Raw genomic sequence first — 15607 nt, 5'->3', positions numbered from 1 at the left:
CTGGACTCCCTCCATGATGCCACACACTCCCTCTCGACCCCCTCGCTCTCTCCCTGGACCCCCCTCCTCTACTCTCTCCCACAGCACCACCGAATGGAGCCGTCGCCACCGTCGCTGTTCGTCGTGGCCACCGACCTCCCCACGCCAAGCCAGCTAGCCCACGAGCACCGCCTCGCTGCGGCTCGGCCATCGATTTGGTCGCCGGAGCCACCGTCCCGATCATCACCGCCGCGTTCCTAGGTCGCCGGCGTTGAGCTCCGGCGATGCTACCGTGGCAGTCTCATTAACTGCTAATGACCACTCTAAACACCCCCTTGAGCCACTGCCATGTGGGCCCCTGAGCCTAATTAGGTTAGTCTATTTTTTCTGTTAGATTAGTGCTAATGCCGTGGACCCCACGTGTCAGCTCTGACCATGGCCTAGTCAGCGTTGACCGGGCCCACCTGTCATCCACCCAAAGTAGCCCTGAGACACTGACGTGTGGGTCCCAGCCATCAGGTTTGACCTGGACTGGCGTTGTTGACCTGCTGACGTCGTGCAGCCATCATGCTGATGCTATAAATCATTTTCTGGATTTAAGTTTATTCAGGAAATTCCAGAAAATGCCCAAAACTTCTAAAAATCATAGAAAATTATCTATAACTCCAAATAAGATAAATTATATATGAAAAATGATAAGAAAAATCCAATCTTTCCATATGTACTAGTTTCATGCATGTTAGAACACTTTAACCTTGCTGTTTAGGTGAAACAAGTTAATGCACTAATATGACTTCATAAAATGGGTTTGCATTTGAATCTTCGGTCCAAATGGACTCATTTCAATATGTTCTAGCTTGCATTAGCCCACAACACATTCCTATTGCCATGTCATAGCATGCATCATATTGTTGCATATCATCATGTGTTGATTGTGTTCTTTCTCAGTTGCCGGTGTTTGTCCCCCCTCAGTAGACGTTGATCCAGTGATGAATTCAATGACACAGATGAAGAACTATACTATCTTCAGGAGTGCCAGGCAAGCAAAACCCCGCCTTGTTCATTCCTATACAATCCCACTCTCTCGCTCTTGCTCTCTTTTACTGCATTAGAACAACAGCGATTCAACTGTTACATGCTGCGGTAGTTGAACCCCTTTCCTCTCCATGACCTGTCATGGCCACAGTAAATAGATGAAACCCACTAGTATGAGTAGGAGTTGTTTGAGCCCTGATGTGCCTACTCATTCATGCTTGTTTGTCATGCCTGCTACTGCTTAGAGTTGAGTCGGGTCTGATTCATCGGGAATGAATTGGAACATGGTGAACATGTCCTACCATTAAGAGCTAAGTGTGTGAACACGATTTGGTAAAGGTAGCGGTGAGAGGCCATGTAGGAGTACATGGTGGGTTGTCTCATTGCAGCCATTCTCAGGAACTGAGTTCTGTGTTTGTGATCCATGAACAGTTACTACCACACATTGGGTTCCGGTAACTCGGCCCCTCTCGGCTTATTAATCAACTCGATCTCTGTCCAAGAGTTGCAACTAGTTTCTGGTGTTTGTATGTAGTGTTAGTAGTCTACCAAGTGGCACCCGATATAGGTGGGCTTGGGACAGACTAGGCACAGTGGCACGGTGTACCAAGTGGCACCCGGATGGTGGGCTTGGGAACCCTGCACACATTGTTTGGGGCCGTGAGCGACACCCCGACCAGATCTCCTTGCAGATGGAACCCGAATAGGCGATAAACCTGGACTAGAGACTTGTTGGTTAGTCAGGTCGTGGCCGACTCCCTTACCCGGCTTCCGCTTGAAGGTTGCCGAGGTACATGACGTGTACAGGGCGATAAGTGGCGAGAGCGTGTGTGAAGAAGTACACCCCTGCAGGGTTATCATTATCTATTCGAATAGCCAGATTCCTCGGATATGGAAACTTGGACCCCTTGCATAGTTCATAGACAAGTGAAAGTGGATACTCTAATATGCGCAAGATAAGCGTGAGTGCTATGGATGGCGTTCTCGTAGGGAGATGGGAGCGGATCCATAGTGGTGTATTGGTATGGTGAATATGTGGACTCGTGTGCGCCACCTCAAAAGAGTTACTTGCAGTCGTAGTTCAGGATAGCCACCGAGTCAAAGCTGGCTTGCTGCAGTTAAACTCCACCACCCCTTTGTTGATACCGATGCATATGTAGATAGTTCTAATGTAAGTCTTGCTGGGTACATTTGTACTCACGTTTGCCTATTTTATGTTTTGCAGAGAGACGTCCGTCTCGCTAGTAGTTCCGTGTGGACTTCGACGTTTAGCTTGATACCTCAGCTACGATCTTGTGCCCTCGGCATGATCTGGTAGATAGTCAGGCTTCTCAGCCTTTTTCATTTATAGATGTCTGTACTCAGACATGTTAAGCTTCCGCATGTGCTTTGATTGTATGCTATGATTGTTGGGTCATGAGACCCATGTTTGTAATATCTCGCTCCCCGGAGCCTAATGAATAAATACTATGAGTCGTAGAGTCTTGTTGTGATGCCATGTTGTATTGCACATATTGAGCATATTGTGTGTATGATTGAAATGCTTGGTATGTGTGGGATCCGACAACCTAGTTGTTTATCCCTGGTAGCCTCTCTTATGGGAAATGTAGTCTTGTGCTTCCATGAGCCATAGTAGTCCGCTACAGCCCGGTTCATCGGGGTCCTGCTAGCCCAGCACTACTGCTCCAGAACACTTGACTGGCCGGCATGTGATTCACTTTGTTCCTGTGTCTGTCCCTTCGGGGAAATGTCACGCGGTGACATCCAGAGTCCTACCTAGCCTGCTACAGCCCGGTTCACCGAAGTCCTGTTAGCCCAGTGCTACAGCCCGGATTCACACGCTGTTGACCGACATGCTCGATGTTGATTCATGTATGATTGTCCCTATAAGTTAGTGCCACTTTGGGTTCACGACTAGTCATGTCGGCCCGGGTTCTCTGTCATATGGATGCTAGCGACACTATCATATTCGTGAGCCAAAAGGCGCAAACGGTCCCGGGCCATGGTAAGGCGACACCCGTGGGAATACCGTGCGTGAGGCCGCAAAGTGATATGAGGTGTTACCGGCTAGATCGATGTGACTTGGAATCGGGGTCCTATCAGAGCCTGTATAGGATTACCAAGCCAAGCTGGTCGAAGTCGTGTCTAGAAATGCTTTAGTTATATAAGGGAATTGATTGTGGATGGGAACGTAAGGCTCTTTTACTCCTTATCCTCATGACCTTCTGATCTGAGTCATCTTATCTTTTCTACGGGGTTAAGAACTAGGCTTATCTTCTATCTCTTAGGATGACGTGTTACTAAACCGTAGATGCCTAGGATTGTTGAGTTCAAGCCTCAGTACAGTTCCTACTACTTCCATATGTTCATAGCTGGCCTCAGAACCTTGATATTGTGATGTTGAGTGGTTATGCCACCATTTTTGCGGGATGTCTCAAATAATTTTGAGCATTTATAGCCGTTATGCTGTCCGAGTCATCCCAGGTTTCTAAACAGTCTGATGCATTTGCAAATCTCTTCATCCCGTTTCCGATGTCCTTTTGTGCCAGATTAAGCACACTAATCAGTCTGTTGAGGTACTCCATTGCCTTGACATATATGTTGGAGCTAGTATTATGACCCTAGGCATTCTAGCGAACCACCCACTAATCTAGCAATGCTTTATATCCCCAGTGTGAAAATTCTGGCCACCTTTCTTGAAAGCATCCCGTGATGTTATTTAGTTAGTAGGTATTCTACTACTGGGTTTTGAACCCAAGATTCACCCTACTTCATGTTGTTAGTAATTGCTAGTTCCCTTAAGATATTAGTAACCATGTGATAGTCCTCGAGGTCTGTGGTATATCGTTCTTCCAATACCATGAGCCAATATGGCAGAAGTTATTTGAACCAAAAGATCACAATCAGAGTACTCTTGAGGAGTTATCCATTCATAATTGTGACTCTGACAGTCCTACCTCTCTGCATGGGTTATCCGGAAGTAACATGTTGAACTTGGTTCGACATACTAATCTATGCATCCACAACTCAGAAAGTTATATGTTCCTTGAGTGACACTCCTCGGCTGTATTCCGACCCTAGTCTATCAATTGATAGTCAGGAATAGTTGTGCATCCGTGTTCATCGATGCTTATTATTCTTGTGGTTCGTCAAGCCATTCTATTCCGGAATGACTAGGAGAAACAAACTCCAGTACCTCGTCCACATCTAGGATTGGGTCAAAGTAGTTGTATCCCGCAGATCAAAATGCCAATCCAACTTTTGTTCTGTTCTACCACGGAGTATCACCCTCTTTCATAACAAGAGTATTGTGAGAATTGCACATACCCTCAAATGAATTCTTGACGCAGTGATACCTCTTGCCATCATTGTTCATTCCTCGGTTCCCATGTTATTGTAACTGGAATTCCGACAAGTGAATCATGATGTGTGAAATCAATACTCCTAGCAGCCTTGTTGCTTGGTAGTTAAAGGACAATAATTTCATTCTTAGCGCGTTGGTTCTTAAATCATCATTCTAAGACTGATTGTGCTACCTAGTCTTTATCTCCTGGTGCATTCTTCAATCAATTTGTTAGGATTATGTCAATCCCTCGATCTTTTAATCATATCATCTTGCCTTGAAAATCCAGATTGTTCTTGAGCTTAATAACATATCGGTGGTTCGTGATATACCGATTGTCTTCTCAGAAGTATCACCAGGTTGTCCCCTGACTGTTCTATTGAGTTCGTGATCAAGTTGGTTTTCCATTAAACCACCCTTTCTCCAAGAATCTGTGTTGGATACCCCTGAGCTAGTTGGTTAAGCTAAACAACAACTTGGAGAGTTGGAAGATAAAAGCTTGTCTGACTTAGTTCGTGTCAAGGGATATCTTTTGTGTGTGTGTGTGTGTTGAAGAAAGATGATATCTTCATCGATTGGTCCTCGTGATCAGGACCTATTGTCTTGTCAAAACTTTGATTTGAGCATGGGCTATCACCAAATCAAATCAGAACCAATGATGTTCGTAGTGTTGTCTTACTCGTGGTTGATCCTCGAGCATACACCATTATATCATTTGTTCTGACCAATGCTATTGCTTTGTTCACATAGTTGTGGAATTCCATCTTCATGGAAATCTTTATGATTTGTTGTTGAGCCCATCAGCATCATCTTATCTTCTCCATGGCTCATGTCGAACATCAAGCTAGTGTTGGAAACTTGTGTAAGCATTTCTTCGTGTTTCGTTCATGAAGCATATGTTTGGATGAAAGAAATGACTACCTTTGATTCACGTGCATTTGGTGAAAGTTGTCGCCGTGAATTCTAGAAAGTTAGTTTTGCTTCCTCTGGAATCATCCCAAGTCAGTCATGCACATGTGCGAAGTATTCTATGGCTTGGAGACTTGCAACCTTCATTCTATATGTATCCCTAGCACACGAAGCCACTGATTGATTTGTTCAAGGATAAGAAGTTTAAATGCTATTCCCGAAGGGCCCAGACGGACATGCACAAGACTTCGTTATTTCAATGATGGTTCCCCATCTGAACCCAGTAGTGTTTTATTGTAAGACTACTATGTGATCATGCTTGTCTTGGACAGCGTGTTCATAGGTTTGTAGCAGAACCAGCTCATGTTTTGGAGCTTGCTATCGTAGTTCATTTCCCGAGAATCTTGCACTGCCATCTCATCGACTTGTGTTGCAAACTTTCTTTTCAGACATGCTGAGTCTGAAGTATCCTATCACCAATCGGATCTGAATCTCAGGCGGATATGATGGTTGGAACATTCCCAACAGTTGCATTTTGTTCCCAGCTTGCACCGCCATTGTGCCAATTCCCCATGGGCTGCCCTTCTCGGTAGCTGTTGTCCAATATCATCTTCAAAAGTGGACTTACCATGAGTCCCATCCATTTCTAATGATAAGCAAAAACCATCCATTGCGTTGTCTTCAACAAGGTAGTCCACATCATCCATTCTAGTCCAGGTATGCCATTCCTCTGAACTTCACCAAACGATTGTTGGTGAATTGCCTTAGGCTGGTATAGAGAGTTTCAATGATCTCCGTATCAAAAGTAATTCTTTTTGCCACTTAAGGGAATAACTCTATGAGTCATCTCCCCTAAGATGTCTCGTTATGGTATCATGGGCAACTTAACTCCTTGCTACCTTGAAACCCCCTCACCATCTATTTAAGCGTGGAATTGTTTCCTACCAAATCGAGCCACCACCTTCTATTTCCTATCACCCCGATGAGTGTCTCGTGTCTTAGCTCAAGAGATATTCCTACGTCTCATTCCGTGAGTTGATCCTGAGTTGTTCGATCTTCGAGAAGATCGATCCTTCTAGAGTTTCCCTTTCTCCTTCGTGTCGTGTTGGACAAAGATCTCGAAGGACAAGACGTCAAGATCATGTGGTAGAACGAATCAACATCTTCGATGAGGGCACATGGATCTTGAAGATCATGCTAGCTTTGTATCCCCTCTATCTTCTTACCTCACGTCTTGAATCTCGGGACGAGATTCTTGTTTAGTGGGGGTGAGCTGTCACATCCCTAGCTTATGGTACTGCCTGGTGTTTTGCATCTTGTTGCATCATGTTTAAATTATATTTAAGTTGAAATAGGGATTGACCAAGCATCAGAAAGAATTCAACTAGGTTCAAATAAAAATATTTTCAATGAACCCAAAATGCCTTCCCAAAAATGTTCATCATCTTTGGATTGGTCTAGAACCTCTGCCAAAAATGGTGCACATTTTTCTAGGACACTTTGGATTTTTGAATTAATCCATAAGTATTTGAATTTGGACATTTAAATCTTATAAATATTTTTAATTGTCCAAATAATCCTGAAAGTACTTGAGGGCTGTTGGGAAATATTTCAAAGGTGCCTAAAATTATTTTCAGGATTTTACCAAGTGGTTTAGTATTTTTACTAAATCAAAAACAACAGCAGAAAATAGAAAAAACAGAAATAAGAGAGAGAGAGAGAGAGAGAGAGAGAGAGAGAGAGAGAGAGAGCAAGAGAGACTACCTGTGTTACCTGCAGGCCCGGCCCACCTGGCAGCCCAGCCATCTGGCCGGCCCACTGAGGGCAGGGGCGTCTTCTTCCTCCTGCCAGAGGCAGAGGAGAAGACAGCCACGGCGCCGTGGCGTGCCACGCCGACAGCTGCCTGCCTGGCTGCCCCCTCGTCACCCTGGACTCCCTCCGCGATGCCACGCACTCCCTCTCGACCCCCTCGCTCTCTCCCTGGAGCCCCTCCCCCTCCTCTACTCTCTCCCGCAGCACCACCGAACGGAGCCATCGCCACCGTCGCCGTTCGTTGTGGCCACCGACCTCCCCACGCCAAGCCAGCTAGCCCACGAGCACCGCCTCGCTGCAGCGCACCTCTACGCCCAGTCCCACGAGCCCGGACGCCTTCGAGCTCGTCACCTACCTCGGACCCGCCGGTCGCCGTTGCCCGATTCGTTGAACTCCGGTCGCCTCCGAGCTCACTGACCACCTCTTCCTCTCCACTATGAGCTCCTACGCCTCCCCTCTCTCTCCCCGTGCTCGATTTCACCGTGCAGCCGTCGCCTTTGTCGATCCCGAGAGCCCGTCGCCACCGGCCGTGTTGCCGCTGTGGCTAGAGCTCACGCACGTCGCGTCTGAGCATACCACCATGCTCAGCGTGATGCCAAAAGCCCAAAACCGCCACCCACTGCACCTGCCGTTCGCTGTAGCGTCGTTTCCGTCGACGCCCGATCTCCGGCCGCCGCCCAAGTGCTCACCGTCGTCAACTCCGGCCACCTCGTGCCCTCCTCCTGCCACCGTTGGATGTGCACGAGCCCCAGCTCCTCGTAGACGGGCTCGGCCATCGATTTGGTCATCGGAGCCGCCGTCTCGATCATCACCGCCGCGTTCCCAGGTCGCCAGTGTTGAGCTCCGGCGATGCTGCCGTGGCAGTCTCATTAACTGCTAATGACCACTCTAAACACCCCCTTGAGCCACTGCCATGTGGGCCCCTGAGCCTAATTAGGTTAGTCTAATTTTTCTGTTAGATTAGTGCTAATGCCGTGGACCCCACGTGTCAGCTCTGACCATGGCCTAGTCAGTGTTGACCGGGCCAACCCATCATCCACCCAAAGTAGCCTTGAGACACTGACGTGTGGGTCCCAGCCGTCAGGTTTGACCTGGATTGGCATTGTTGACCTGCTGACATCGTGCAGCCATCATGCTGACGCTATAAATCATTTTCTAGATTTAAGTTTATTCAGGAAATTCTAGAAAATGCCCAAAACTTCTAAAAATCATAGAAAATTATCTATAACTCCAAATAAGATAAATTATATATGAAAAATGATCAGAAAAATCCAATCTTTCCATCTGTACTAGTTTCATGCATGTTAGAACAGTTTAGACTTGCTTTTTAGGTGAAACAAGTTAATGCACTAATATGACTTCATAAAATGGGTTTGCATTTGAATCTTTGGTTCAAATGGACCCATTTCAATATGTTCTAGCTTGCATTAGCCCAAAACACATTCATATTGCCATGTCATAGCATGCATCGTATTGTTGCATATCATCATGTGTCGATTGTGTTCTTTCTCAGTTGCCGGTGTTTGTCCCCCCTAAGTAGACGTTGATCCAGCGATGAATTCGATGACACCGATGAAGAACTATACTATCTTCAGGAGTGCCAGGCAAGCAAAAACCCCCTTGTTCATTCCGATACAATCTCACTCTCTCGCTCTTGCTCTCTTTTACTGCATTAGAACAACAACGATTCAACTGTTACATGCTGCGGTAGTTGAACCCCTTTCCTCTGCATGACCTGTCATTGCCACAGTAAATAGATGAAACCCACTAGTATGAGTAGGAGTTGTTTGAGCCCTGATGTGCCTACTCATTCATGCTTGTTTGTCATGCTTGCTACTGCTTAGAGTTGAATCAAGTCCGATTCATCGGGAATGAATTGGAACGTGGTGAACATGTCCTACCGTTGAGAGCTAAGTGTGTGAACACGATTTGGTAAAGGTAGCGGTGAGAGGCCATGTAGGAGTACATGGTGGGTTGTCTCATTGCAGCCGTTCTCAGGAACTGAGTTCTGTGTTTGTGATCCATGAACAGTTACTACCACACATTGGGTTGCGGTAACTCGGCCCCTCTTGGCTTATTAATCAACTCGATCTCTGCCCAGGAGTTGCAACTAGTTTCTGGTGTTTGTAGGTAGTGTTAGTAGTCTAACAAGTGGCACCCGGTACAGGTGGGCTTGGGACAGACTAGGCACAGTGGCACGGTGTACCAAGTGGCACCCGGATGGTGGGCTTGGGAACCCTGCGCACATCGTTTGGGGCCGTGAGCGACACCCCGGCCGGATCTCCTTGCGGATGGAACCCGAATAGGCGATAAACCTGGACTAGAGACTTGTTGGTTAGTCGGGTCGTGGCCGACTCCCTCGCCCGGCTTCCGCTTGAAGGTTGTTGAGGTACATGACGTGTACAGGGCGGTAAGTGGTGAGAGCGTGTGTGAAGAAGTACACCCCTGCAGGGTTATCATTATCTATTCGAATAGCCGGATTCCTCGGATATGGAAACTTGGACCCCTTGCATAGTTCATAGACAAGTGAAAGTGGATACTCTAAAATGCGCAAGATAAGCGTGAGTGCTATGGATGGCGTTCTCGTAGGGAGACGGGAGCGGATCCATAGTGGTGTAATGGTGTGGTGAATATGTGGACTCGTGTGCGCCACCTCAAAAGAGTTACTTGCAGTCGTAGTTCAGGATAGCCGCCGAGTCAAAGATGGCTTGCTGCAGTTAAACTCCACCACCCCTTTGTTAATACCGATGCATATGTAGATAGTTCTGATGTAAGTCTTGCTGGGTACATTTGTACTCACGTTTGCCTATTTTATGTTTTGTAGAGAGACGTCGGTCTCGCTAGTAGTTCCATGTGGACTTCGACGTTTAGCTTGATACCTCAGCTACGATCTTGTGCCCTCAGCAGGATCTGGTAGATAGTCAGGCTTCTCAGCCTTTTTCATTTATAGATGTCTGTACTCAGACATGTTAAGCTTCCGCATGTGCTTTGATTGTATTCTATGATTGTTGGGTCATGAGACCCATGTTTGTAATATCTCGCTCCACGGAGCCTAATGAATAAATACTCTGAGTCGTAGAGTCTTGTTGTGATGCCATGTTGTATTGCACATATTGAGCATATTGTGTGTATGATTGAAATGCTTGGTATGTGTGGGATCCGACAACCTAGGTGTTTATCCCTGGTAGCCTCTCTTATGGGGAAATGTAGTCTTGTGCTTCCATGAGCCATAGTAGTCCACTACAGCCCGGTTCACCGGAGTCCTGCTAGCCCAGCACTACTGCTCCGGAACACTTGACTGGCCGGCATGTGATTCATTTCGTTCCTGTTTCTGTCCCTTCGGGGAAATTTCACGCGATGACATTCGGAGTCCTGCCTAGCCTGCTACAGCCCGGTTCACCGAAGTCCTGTTAGCCCAGTGCTACAGCCCGGATTCACATGCTGCTGACCGACATGCTCGATGTTGATTCATGTATGCCTGTCCCCATAAGTTAGTGCCACTTTGGGTTCACGACTAGTCATGGCGGCCCGGGGTCTCTGTCATATGGATGCTAGCGACACTATCATATACGTGAGCCAAAAGGCGCAAACGGTCCCGGGCCATGGTAAGCCGACACCCGTGGAAATACCGTGCGTGAGGCCGCAAAGTGATATGAGGTGTTACCGGCTAGATCGATGTGACTTGGAATCGGGGTCCTGACATTTATGTAGACATCAGGTAATGCTCATGACGATAGGAGAGACAGCTAGTACCTCTCTAGATCCATCTTCCTCTTCTCATCCTCTCACCACTTACCAACCGAGCAGAACAAAACAGAGCCTCCATCCGAAGCAGCACTGCACCATACTGTTCTAGTAAGAACCCTAGATCCATCAAACTCTGCTCACCCACGCTACCCCTCTTATCGCCGCCCCATATTCTCGGCATCTGACATGTTCATCACCTGCTTGCCCTCTCCTGCTACGAGCCGTCCGCACGTCAGGTCAGCTCCCCATCTCCATTATTCCCCTCCCATCTTCCCTCCTTCTTTGTGCCTCTCCCCCTATCACACCGTCTGGCTTCTAAGATTGTGTGCTCTTTTTTATTCACCCTCACAGCAGCCTTCATGGACCCGATGAAGATGGGGATCACCCAGGCCTCGACCTTTCCTCCTTGGACCCCGCTTGCCCGACCCCAAGTTCCAGGACTTCAGTTCAAATTTTTTGTTCAATTATATATACATTCAACGATTTTAACCGCAGACTTGTAGTGGAAATTGGTTATGGTGGCATGTTGCCACTACCCGCTATTTCTAAGCTCAATTTGAAATTTAGCACATGGCTCATGAGAATGGTAGATGGGCCAAACAGATGCATCAAACTATCTCATGACAGATCTATTAGGTTCTGGCTAGGGGATATACACAAAGTTTTCGGTATCCCATGTGGCAAGCTAGACATACACAACCTTGAATATCAAAAAACCGAAAGTTCAGTTCAGTTTTTTAGATCCGTGTTGGGTATGCCTGACAAAGGGAATCAAGTGCTGAAATGTGTTGAAATGGTTATAATGAAAGATCTGAATGAATCAACTTCCAGTAATTTAGAGATTGACTGTTTCGAGATGGCTTTCGTGATGTTTTACATGGGCCACATCCTGACACCGTCCAGTAAACATGATCATGCCATCATTGATTACTAGTAAACTATTGCAAACACGGATAAAATTATGGACTTCAACTTGTGTGATTATGTGTTTGCTGATTTACTGGCGGCTTGCTGGAAAGTAAAGCAAGACATTCAAAATAATAGACCTGTTACTCACTTGATGGGATGCCATCTTTTTTCCAGGTATTCACTACTATCAAGCATATTTTGTTTTCTGCGATACATAGAAGATTCTTCTTTGCTTCCTCCAAACAACCATAATTTAAAACTCAATGGAATTGCAGATTTTCTATCTCGACAACCTAGACCTTGGCATGCTAAACCTCCCTCACAATTCATACCCACGAATATCCTGTTTCGACGAATCAAGAATCGGGAAGATGATCATCCAGTGCACTAAAATTGGCCCTGGGCCCCCCTGACTTCTTCCTGGGCCAGGTATTATTATGTAGTAATTTGCCAATCCATTCATTTGAAGCCGATGATAAATGACTGCACTGCACTAATTCCCTTTTTTTTCAGATCCGTCACCATTCTCAGATATGCTACATACGCTCCGTTTGGGATTCAAAGACTGATGCAAATACCTCCTCATCAAAGAAACCAGTTATTCCGCCCAAAAAAACGACCGTTACAGATAGCCCTCAACCTGGTTTTGCTGGAACTTCTTCATTCTTGACTAACATCCCTACGCCTTCGAAATTCAGCAGCATCCTCAAGTCTAACTACCCACAATTGGTAAACATCTAGCATTGTTTTTTAAACCACTCCGCACCACCACAAATGTATTCCCACTACCTATATAATTCAAGTTTATTTACAGGCACATTCTGAGCTGTGCATACTCCTCAATCAGCACAACGTTGTTTCCTTTAAAGCCTGCAATGAATTGAAGCGATCCGTTCATGAAGAGAACACTCGATTTCTTCACATCCTTGTGTCCACCTTATCTAAAAGTTGCCTCTGTTGCACGCTCCGTGGTACAACATGCATTGCACAAGAACTGCAGCCAGCTGAAACCCCTCTTATATCTAATTTGTACTGTCATTCCAAGCAACAGTCTAAGTCTGAAGGTACCTATTATACTAAAAAACATTAGTGATCACAAGTTTCACATGTTAACACACCTTCTTCCATGTTAGGTGCCACCTTCGCAGCACCAAAGGATAAACATAAGGTTGCCACTTTGTCTCACATTATCAACGAGGTCACACCCTCACACAAGAAAAGCAAGATAAATTGTAAGTCACTAATTTTGTTCGTTGTCATCCAGTGGTATGCATTAATTCGTCACTATTTTATTATTTTTTAACCTCCCCTCTCCATGTTATGCTTCCAGCATATGACGCCGATGACGATGTTACCCCCAAGAACTCAAAATTGCAACCACAACCTGAAGAGTCAAAATGTTGGGCTGACAGCCTAATAGGCGGCATCCTCATGTTCACCGATGAGATAGACCCCCTGAAGATGTTGTCCTATTTGCTTAGATCTCACCATTCAAGCCCACCCCCATATCTACCTTGCACACCTCTTATGCTGGTTCTCATTGGACTGATGGTAGATTACACATTCATCCACCAACTGACGTTCTAATCGCTATTGACTCATATCTTGGAAACTACCCAGCAAGTGAACTTAGCTGGTATGACATATCCCTTATTTTTGTTTCAATAATTTGTCGTTTATTTCAGTTGTCCTGATCCTATTTCTTTTGTCACAGCCCGTGGATTACACATGCCAGTCCCCATTATTGCTCTCTTACTGGTAACACTATCGTTGACCAGTTGTATGGATGCAAGCTTCTTGATCACGAAGCTTGTTGTCTCATATTTCGCCGTTTGAATCAGATTGATAACCATTCGCTATACCCTGGATCCACCCCCAAATGGCGTTGTTACATCGAAGTTGATTTCTCGGTATGACATACTTATTGTTCTTTTCACTTCAAAATCTCAATTCTAAATAACCAATTTTTTTATTGCTAAAGACAGTTGTACTCGCTGGAGATAATGTATGGGACATGGTATCTATTCAGAAACAATTCATCCCACAAAATATAAGCCAACAACTCCCGAACACGCGCCTAGTAAATATCTCATCTTAAAACGTTCCACTTCTGCATAGGAAGAAAAATTATTAACATTTTCATTTTTAAGTTCATTATCCCAGCCTACCTTCAGTATGGATGGAGTGTGTATTGTTGGGACATGAAGAGGAAGATCATCCACATGTGCGATCCACTGGCTGATGCATGTTCTTACACTGCCCAAAAAGCCAGCCATGTAATTATTGCTGACAACCTTCACAATGCCCTCTTCACCTGTTTGAACAAGTTTTTCAAATCATGGCATGTTGAATCAGCTAATTGGAAGAAAAACTTCCAGTTTCTTTCCGCCACATTGTTTGACCGCAATGAGAGTGGCGACTGTATGATTCACATGGCTCGTTACTTCAACGGCATCGGTCTTGCTACAAAGCTAAACAATGTAAGTCAACTCCCTCTACTATATTTTATACATTTATATCTTCAGCATCATGCTCACATCCCCCCTGTCTCATTGCAAAACTCAGGAAACACTTGTTCATGAGAAGAAACTCATGGTGGCCGAGTTACTGCAGTTAGATGGCAACCTCGCCAGCCTCCGAGCAACGCTCAAAACAATCTTGCATGGATAGTATAAGGAAGAATAGTTCTTTGAACAAGTATTCCGTGATGTACGCACGTTAACTATATCCAAATTTCATCTTAATTTTATCTTCCAGCACTATATTTACCGAACCATGTAACGGATATTCGAATCTACCCCCTGTTTTAAGGATTTATTAGTATTGTTCAAGTATTTATTCCCATCTTCACAATATGCCTTATTTGTTATCTCCTAATTGTATGTATCTTTTTCCTACAGATGTTAGTAGGCTGCCACAAAGCTAGAATAATTTAAGTTTTCCAGTGACGAAATATCAATTTTACCACTTAACCCTGTAACATTATTCTTAAGTCTCTCCACCAGTTCCTTTCAGATCCCCGAGCAGCAAACCACCCTTGTTTGCCCCACCATAGCACCTAAAGTTGGTTCTACCAATCAGCAGCCAACACCAAAGCCTCACCTCACTCACCATGCTACTACTCCCAGCCACTCAAACCACCTACCCCCTAGTCATCCCACCACTTCGGCCTTACAGATCTGGCATTGCGCACTTCTCCTCACTTCTCCTCTCCTCTCAGATCTTCATTTCTTCTCCCCTTCCCCTGTCCCCTGCAATATACAACAGTTACTTAGCAGCCTCATCTTCCCCTTCCTAAACGAATCCCCCTATTGCATCGCAGGCCTCCTCATCCAAGATGCCTAGTGATCTGCCCATCGGTTCAAGATTGCTAAGATTTGCAGACCCCCTCCAGCCCCTTGTGAGTCCCCTAACTTTATCCCTAGATGTCAATCATGTTTATTATCAGAATAATATATGTACTATTCAGTTCATGTCTTTGCAAAATTCTTACTATTGCCAGTCCACGATTTAACAAATTTCTGGCAATATTGCTTCATTTTTTCCTCATTCATTTACTCTCAAAAATTGACTATTTTCTGTTCAAGAATGCTTACCATAAAACACTTTGCGTGCCCCAAGGGGCAACATGTTAAATATTAGATTTCTGAAGCATACCAACAAACAAAACCCCCCATCCTTAGATGGTACAACTCAATTTTTCTTAGCTCGCAGATAAGCACTCCATATATGCAGCCATGTCTACATGTTGCAGTTTGTCCACATGTCAGCATATTTCAGTACCATGATGAAGCCTGATACATATTCAAACGCAAAATAATACACACATATCACTTCTACATACTTGTTCCTCTAATCCATTGGAATCTAGAC

General features: G+C 45.3%; 1 long non-coding RNA gene across 8 annotated transcripts in view; it reads left to right on the top strand.

Annotated features, from left to right (window-relative positions):
* The first annotated feature begins 10836 nt into the window (after positions 1-10836).
* The window catches only part of LOC123063149 (uncharacterized), a 32045-nt gene continuing 27274 nt past the window's right edge, over positions 10837-15607 (top strand). For 3 of the 8 annotated variants that reach the window (XR_006430139.1, XR_006430140.1, XR_006430133.1), the window contains exons 1-12: positions 10837-11061; positions 11177-11908; positions 12010-12163; positions 12248-12463; positions 12549-12798; positions 12868-12966; positions 13065-13370; positions 13449-13644; positions 13716-13814; positions 13885-14214; positions 14300-14443; positions 15057-15134. This is a non-coding gene — a long non-coding RNA (uncharacterized lncRNA). Of the gene's footprint in view, positions 11062-11176; positions 11909-12009; positions 12164-12247; positions 12464-12548; positions 12799-12867; positions 12967-13064; positions 13371-13448; positions 13645-13715; positions 14215-14299; positions 14444-15056; positions 15135-15607 lie in introns of all 8 variants that reach the window. The other 5 variants (XR_006430136.1, XR_006430135.1, XR_006430132.1 and 2 more) reach the window with 5 other exon arrangements.

The sequence above is a fragment of the Triticum aestivum genome, chromosome 3A, assembly GCF_018294505.1.
Source record: "Triticum aestivum cultivar Chinese Spring chromosome 3A, IWGSC CS RefSeq v2.1, whole genome shotgun sequence".
In the NCBI taxonomy this organism is placed as follows: domain Eukaryota; kingdom Viridiplantae; phylum Streptophyta; class Magnoliopsida; order Poales; family Poaceae; genus Triticum; species Triticum aestivum.
This window is presented reverse-complemented; position numbering and strand designations above follow the sequence as displayed.